This window comes from Nycticebus coucang, chromosome 18 (genome assembly GCF_027406575.1).
Source record: "Nycticebus coucang isolate mNycCou1 chromosome 18, mNycCou1.pri, whole genome shotgun sequence".
NCBI lineage: Eukaryota > Metazoa > Chordata > Mammalia > Primates > Lorisidae > Nycticebus > Nycticebus coucang.
The window spans coordinates 34956085-34961500 of record NC_069797.1 but is presented as its reverse complement, the minus strand read 5'-3'; the positions used below and the strand labels follow the sequence as shown (position 1 = coordinate 34961500).

Genomic DNA, 5416 nt, shown 5'->3' with positions numbered 1-5416 from the left:
GCTTACAAAATATGATTATAAAATAATGTTTTTATACTGTGTAAACAAACTAAATGACTTTTATTTGTAACCAAACTGACTTTCTTCTGTCTACGTGGTTTATTTTATGGCAGGGGTCTTCTGATGCTTCTCTTTACTCAGGTTTAACCAACCTAACGCTACACACATAGGAAGCACTGGATAATAAACTCTGATTTTTTCTAACATTGCCTTAATGTTCTGACCCTCTCCAGCTGGAGAAATTTGTTACTACTTTCCTAATGTTTGGCACACAGTGGGAAATAAATAAAATGCTATACATACAGGTAATGAATTAATGAGGAAGCACTGTGCATAATGTACCTTTTTTCCATAATGAGTTTTTAAGGGAATAAAATGTGCATAATACCAATCTCCCTTTCTCCGAGGAGAAGCCATGTGGTCTCGTGAAGCAGTTAAGAGCTGCTGGCAAGGGCGGCGCTTGTGGCTCAGTGAGTAGGGCGCCGGCCCCATATGCCGAGGGTGGCGGGTTCAAACCCAGCCCCGGCCAAACTGCAACAAAAAAATAGCCGGGCATTGTGGCGGGCGCCTGTAGTCCCAGCTGCTCGGGAGGCTGAGGCAAGAGAATCACATAAGCCCAAGAGTTAGAGGTTGCTGTGAGCCGTGTGACGTCACGGCACTCTACCGAGGGCAATAAAGTGAAACTCTGTCTCTACAAAAAAAAAAAAAAAAATAGTGTTGTGACAGACACTTGTAGTCCCAGCTACTCGGGAGGCTGAGGCAAGAGAATTGCTTAAGCCCAAGAGTTTAAGGGTGCTGTGAGCTGTGATCCCACAGAACTCTATCAAGGGCGACTCTGTCTCAAAAAAAAAAAAAAAAGAGCTGCTGGCAAATTTCCTGGGTTTCAGTCCAGATTCCATCATGCCTAATAGCTATGTGCTCCTGAATTAGTTCTTTTACTTTTCTGGGCCTGTTCCTTCTTCTGTAGCATGACAATAATCATGATAATACCTATCTCTTAACGTGGTTGTAAGGAATTTATAAGATAGTACATATCAAGCATTTGGTACAGTGCCACTCTCAGTGTGTGCTCTGCTGATCTCAGCTATCATTATTCTCATACAAGTTCGCTAAAATGTTGTCATCCACAGGTTTTGAGGCAAATATGTCATTGTGTTTACTACAGTGTTTCAGCACCTTAGTTATATGATGTCCCAAAGCAACATAAAGGAGTAAGTCCTTTCAAAAACTATCCTGGCTAGGCACACACAGTGGCTCACACCTATAAGTCCAGGTCTTTGGGAGGCTGAGGCAGGAGGATCGTGTGAAGCCAAGAGTTCAAGATCATCCTGGGCAAAATAGCAATCCCTCATCTCTATAAGAAAAAAAAAAAAAGATTTTTGCAGCAGAGTCTAACTCTTGCCTTGGAACTGGGTGCTGTGGCATCGTCCTAGCTCACAGCAACCTCAAAGTCTTAGGCTCAAGTGATCCTCTTGCCTCAGCTTCCCAAGCAGCTGAGACTACAGGCTTCCACCACAACATTGGCTAGTTTTTGTACGTTTAGTAGAGAGACCGTCTCACTCTTGTTCAGCATGATCTCAAACTCCTGAGCTTAAGGAATCCACCTATCTCGACCTCCCAGAGTGCTAGGATTACAGGTGTGAGCCATTATCCCCAGCCTTTCTACAAGGAAAAAAAATTTTTTTTTTTTTTTTAATGAGCCTGGTGTGGTAGTGCACACCTGTAGTTCCAGCTACTGAGGAAGCTGAGGGAAGAGGATTGCTTGAGCCCAGGAAGATTGCTTGAGGGCAGGATTGAGCTATTGCACTCCAGCCTGGGCAACGGAGTAAGACACTATCTCTAAAAACAAAATAAATAATAAAAAAAAACTTACTCTGTCCCTGTCCATGACAGGGTAGGATAAAGGCAGATATGGGAATGATACATCCCTTTTTCACTGTGAGATAATGAAGTCATATTCCAGGGTAGATTCAAGATGCAAATAAGGTGGTTAAGTCTCCCTCCTCCCACGTACACCTCAATTAGTGGAAATGTGAAATTCAGGAGGCTTGATTACCTAAACTTTCAGGGAAAAGTATTCCTCAGAAGTTTATTTTTTTATCCAAAAGGATTATTTTTATTTATACAAAGTCCTAACCACTTCACAGTAGGAGAAGGAGTGGGAGAGGTTCCTTTTCTCAATCCAGGGCCCTCCATAATGTTGGTTTATTGTTGCCAGACTCCCAGGCAGGTGGCATCATGAATTTGGTGAACTAATAACAATGTATAATCTCTCTCTGGTAGAGAAACAAGGCGAGCTTCAATCTCTGCTTCTGTAAGAATCCTGAGTTTAGAATTTTCAGCTGTAACTACCTCAACTTCTATTTCTGAAGGTTTGAAATAAATTGATAGAACGGTAGACAGGTGCATAGTTGCAGTTTCCACCGTCAGTTTAAATGTCCAATCAAATTTATTCTTCAAGGAAGCTGGTTGACTCAGTTTGTTTAACTCCAGCTGCAGTGGCTTTAAACCCACTGTAGAAGCCTGCAGGTTCACACTTGTACACCTGAAAGCCTTGTTCTTCATCTGTACCAGTGATTTTTAACCAGTGTGTCACAGCACATTGGTGTGCCGTGAAAAAAAAATTTTTTCTTTTTTTTTGGCTGGGGCTGGGTTTGAACCCACCACCTCCGGCATATGGGGCCAGTGCCCTACTCCTTGAGCCACAGGCATCGCCCTTGCTGTGAAAATTTTTAAAGACCATTAATTAAATTATTTTTGAAAGAAGTTCAAAGCACATTAAGTATATTCTTTTTCTCTCTGTTTTTTTTTTTTTTGAGACTGAGTCTTACTTGTCACCTTCTGTAGAGTGCCATAGTGTCATAGCTCACAGCAACCTCAAACTCTTGGGCTCCAGTGATTCTTTCTTCAGCCTCCTGAGTAGGTGGGACTACAGGCGCCTGCTACAACACCCGGCTATTTTAGAGACGGGGTCTCACACTTGCTCAGGCTGGTCTTGAACTCCTGAGCTCAAGTAATCCACCCACCTCAGCCTCTAGAGGCCTCAGATTACAGGTGTGAGCCACTGTGCCCGGCCATATCTATCTCTCTCTCTTTTTTTTAATCAAAATAATTTAAGTGTGCCATGCAAGTTTAACCATAGGTTCAAGTATGCTATGAGATAAAAAAAAAAAAAGGTTGAAAAATGCTGATCTATACCAATTAAAATAATACAACAACCAAGAGGCCTTATTTTAGCATTCTGTGTGTAGACCTGAGAAATTTCAGCAATTCTATTACATAGTATGTCCATAGGAATCTCAGAGCCATACTTGTATTTCCAATAAGCCGTCTCATAGCCTGCCCTCTGTACCTGGGATCTGCTGTCAGCTGTCATCCCTATCATCAAAGTATTTTTGGTTATCTTGAATAAGTGAGTCACTGTGCTGGAATCCAGTGATTTATCAGGTACTTTCTTCTGTGTGACAATTACTACACAGTCTTTTCTACTGAGAGCTATTGATGTAAAGCCGCTCTGGATAATAGCTTTAAAAGCATATTCTACTTGGTAGAGTGGCCCTTGGGAGAAAAAATGGTAATGTGGTAGTCAAAACTAGGAACCACGGGTCGTGTTGGCGCACCTACTAATTCAAACACAGTATCTGGGTCCCACAGTTCCTGCACCATGCGTATAAACCCCTTTCCCCTGAAATTTCAGTGTTACAAACTGTTCGGATTGGAAGATTCTTATAGAGTACCTATTCCAGTCCCATTACTCTGTAGGTAAGAAAAGCAAGGTTCACAAATTTACAATGATTTGCCAGCAGTATTATGGCTAAAGCTGACCCCTGTCTCTGCCATCCTAGTGTATGACTCGAAGCAACTCATGTCACTGCTCTGTGCCTCAGTTTCCTCTCTACCAATTGAATCTATAATTTCTTCCTTATGAAGTTTTTTAGAGGATCCCACGAAATAATGTATGTAAATGATGTATTGTAAAGCTTTTACTTAAAAAAAAAAAGTAATGCAAATATCAGAGCACAAAGGACAAAGACCTCTTAAACAGGGACAAACTCTTTAGGCACCTCTTATCAATACTTTGTAGAGAATCTTGATCCCAGCAGCTCGTGATCAGCATTGCCAGTTAATATCAATGTTAATTCTCTGAGGCTTCTCCAGTGGGGTGAGAAGAAAGAAAGTCATCTTAGTGCTGTAGATGTGAACTGGGTAAAGGTTTTGGGGTTTTTTTACTAAGCAACACGTCTGGTAGGCAGGTCTGGGAAGAAGAGTTTATTTAGGGACCATTGCAGAAATAATACATATTGCAGAGAACTCTTTTGTAAATAAAATTTAAAAATTCAGACTCAAGGGCTACAGAAAGGAGGCAATATCAAGCACTTTCAGCAGGCAATGAGTATGGTTTGATAGAAACCAAAGGCAGCACTTGCTAAAGCGAAGGAAAGGAAGTGTGACATGCCAGAGTTTGCCTCCCCTGTAAAGTAAGTTTCTTTCTGCCGTCTCTCCCCAGTTCCTCAGCTATGCTTCTACCCATGTACCTTAACCTTAAGTCCTTTCCTTGGTGTTAACAGATGTCCTCCAGGGGTCACTTTGACATTCTCCTGGAGACAGTGCAGCTCAGTGGTTAAGAGTAGGGACTGTGGAGTTGGCCTCCAGCTCAGAACATCAGCTTTGCTGTCATCTGACTGTGCATCACCAGACAAATTGTTTAACCTCTCTGTACCCCATCTGCCAAGTAGAAATAACAATAGGATATACCCTAATGAGATTGTTAAGAAGGTTAAATGAGTTGTATAATAGAAAAACATTTAGAATAGTGCCTTGTACCTGGTCAGTGATATATAAATATTGGATAAATAAAGTGGGCTGGTTGTGGTGGCTCATGCCTTGTAGTCCCAGCTATTGAGGAGGCTGTGGCAGGAGGATGGATTGAGCCCAGGAGTTCAAGGCTATATAGCGAGCTATGATCACATCACTGCCCTCTAGCCTGGACAACAGAACAAGACCCTGTCTCAAATAAATCATGAGGGAAGTGGCTTCTGTCCACCCCATTGTAAACTCTGAAAGGCAAAAATTCAGCCTGAAGATAGAGTTTCGTGATGACACATACTGCAGCAAAACGTAAGCCAGAGAATGGAACTGTTGGCAGGGAATTTACTGTTGGGATATTACAGATTGATTACAATATATAAAATAGATTGGCTGAGGCCAAGAGAACAGATTGGCGTCTAGAAGGCACTGATGGAATTTTCCTCTAGAGTGTTAGGAAGAAGCTCTGCCCTCACACGGTGGGCTTTATGCCTCCTCAACGGTGCAGGGGGCATGGGAGGGCATAGCAAAATACTTTTGCCAGTAGATCAGAGGACCCATCCTTTATGCATATCAAAGGGGAAACTTGCAACACAGCCTCTCTGAGTCC

General features: G+C 42.2%; 1 pseudogene; it reads right to left on the bottom strand.

The window, feature by feature from the left end:
* Positions 1 to 2101: 2101 nt before the first annotated feature.
* LOC128571073 (proteasome subunit alpha type-6-like) lies at positions 2102 to 3666 on the bottom strand (annotated as a pseudogene).
* Between the last annotated feature and the right edge of the window lie 1750 nt (positions 3667 to 5416).